Below are 2,531 nucleotides of genomic sequence, written 5' to 3' on the forward strand. Positions count from 1 at the left end.
TGACAGGGTTTCTCTCTATAGTCCTGGATTTCCTGGAACTGGATCTGTAGACGAGACTGGCCTCAACCATAGAGATCCAACTGCCTCACTAGCTCTGGAATTAAAGGTAAACACAATTACCAATTAGTTTAAGACACAGCAGTGCTAAGGAAGCAACTGGTCAGACAGTTTTGCTTTTTTGGCAAATTTGGCCAAGAAAACATAGGTTTTTCTATTTCAACCCTAATTATTACTGCTAACTCTTGGATCACATACTACATAACAAACTGTAAATGTGTCTCTCTACCTGTGGTGTGTGTGTGTGTGTGTGTGTGTGTGTGTGTGTTTGTGTGTGCGGTACAAAAAAGGCTGTAAAAGACTAACAGGCCACAGAAGCATTCAAGAAGTTTCAGAATCCTGAGAAGCAGAGAAACAGAGAAATATAAGAAGAATCTAGATTGGTGATATAATGAACCAGGGTTTAGCAGAGAAGCTGGAGAAACTGTGATGGCTGCTAGTGAGGCTACTTCGTGTCATCATCTTGAAAGCAAAGTTGTAGAGTTGTTGAGTTTAACTGCAGAAGCAAAGAGCAGAACCAGTCCTGGATGAAGGTACTGGAGGACAGATGGATGGCAGGTCCAGATGGGTGAGCAAGAAGAAAGACAGACAATGAGTCTACACAGAAGGTGACAGATCATCACAAACAAGGTCAGACATTAGAGGCACAGGAACAGTGCTGTGATAGAGACAGACATGGGACACCTTATGCTTGCAGATGAAGTGGAGGGATCAAGGAAACATAACAGATGCTAAACATTTCCTGGTGAGATTCTCCTCTGAACAGAGGGTTTGCCTTTTCATCACTGATCCTCTGCATCCTCCTCCATGAACCCCAACAATTAAGAGAGAAGCAGCAGTCAAGCCTGGACATGGCTTGCACCCCGATTCAGTAAAGCCAGGGGATGAAGAAAACCACCTCACAGATCTCAATACTGCTCTTGTAGGATAGGAATGGACCCAAAATCCCTGGTAGCATTTCAGGTGAGTTCTATCTTCCAATATAGACAGGAAGTCAGATTTTTAAGTGTACCACTCTCAAAGTTTTAAACATTATTTTAAATCATGTTCATGTGTAGTGAGGTGTGTTGGTATAACTGCACTGGATGCAGGAGGCCGAGGAGACCAAAGGTGTTAAATCCCACCTGGATCTGGAGTAATAGTAAGTTCTGAGACTTCTCATGTGGACTCTTGGAACTGTGCTGAGGTTCTCTGGAAGAGCAGTATGTGCTATTACCACTGATCCAGCTCTCCAGCCTCCTGACTCCTGCTAAGAAGAACCCATACCCAGAGGTCATACTTGTACCTCAGGAGTTTGATATCCACTGCTGCCGGATGTTTTATTGCCTTACAATGGGGAGTTCCTGAACCCCTCCTGCTTGTCCTGTATTATCATCCATTAAATAAATGCAGTTGCAGCAGGTCTGCTCTATGAGCCATAATCAGTTCATTTTGTTTGCTTGACTAGACTTATGTTCGAGAATGCACCTAGAAAACATTCTTATGTCCTCTGCCTTGTTTCTACATATGAGCAAGGTAGGGGGAGAGGAATTAACTTGGAGGACCTTGTCCTGGGACTGCTGGGATCCTGAGGCTCAGTGTTCATGGGAGGCTGCAGGGATGGCGCTGCTGATCAGAAGAGCCAATGCGATGGGAAAATAAGAACTGTACAACAAGAAGAATGCTAAGGGTAGTTTATTTTGGACACAGACATATTAGGACATTGTCACCACAATATAGATCTTCCTTGTCCAAGAATGCAATTCTAGGGCTAGGAAGTAGCCAAGCACAGGCTCTGTGGATTCAGAAGAAATCTTCTGGGGCTGGCCATCATTCATGTTTATGAAGATTGAATCCATCTTCCACATGGCTGTCAACCATCTACAATACAGATTTGATTATGCCATTTCCTTTGCTAAGAAACCTCTAGTTGTTCAGCCCTTACTCTCTGCTTGGCAGCTCAATGNTGATTGGATGTGGGCTTGCTTTAGAATCTCCAACCCAGATACCACATTTAACTGGAAAAATAAATCCCCAAACTCCCAACCTGGGCTCACAGTATCCCCATTGTCTGAACCTGACTCCCTTGTCTGGGGGGCTTTGAGTGTTCTAATTATTGATCTCCACTCTGACATCTTCCCTGACAAAGCTAGTAACCATGGTTAGAACTTACTAGAAACTGGTGCAAAGCTCACGCTGACATACATTTCTACAGTCTAGTTACACTGGCCTTTGTATCGCCATTGTAACACATGCCTGCCTGACTTGAAGGTGTTTAGTAAATGAGTGTTCCCATTAACCTCATTGTCTTCTCCCTCCCAGGAACACTTGTTTTCCTGAGAGAGTCAACCCTTTTTGGCTGGGGTGGAGAAGAGTAAGATGTCCCAGTCTATGACCATGTGGGTCTAAGTTGTGGTGGCTTGTGTCACTTTAGTCATGGTGGAACTGTCTTTGCAGTGTAGAAGACACAGATCATGTAACCTGGTGTCTTTCTT

At 44.0% G+C, this 2,531-nt stretch overlaps 1 protein-coding gene across 1 annotated transcript in view; it reads right to left on the minus strand.

Moving 5' to 3' along the window:
- Positions 1–1,715: 1,715 nt before the first annotated feature.
- The window catches only part of LOC110289054 (WAP four-disulfide core domain protein 18-like), a 2,172-nt gene continuing 1,356 nt past the window's right edge, over positions 1,716–2,531 (minus strand). The window contains exon 3 of the mRNA XM_021155258.1: positions 1,716–1,917. The gene's annotated coding sequence lies outside the window, so the exon portion shown is untranslated. The remainder of the gene's footprint in view (positions 1,918–2,531) is intronic.

This window comes from Mus caroli, unplaced genomic scaffold, assembly GCF_900094665.2.
Source record: "Mus caroli unplaced genomic scaffold, CAROLI_EIJ_v1.1 scaffold_23646_1, whole genome shotgun sequence".
NCBI lineage: Eukaryota > Metazoa > Chordata > Mammalia > Rodentia > Muridae > Mus > Mus caroli.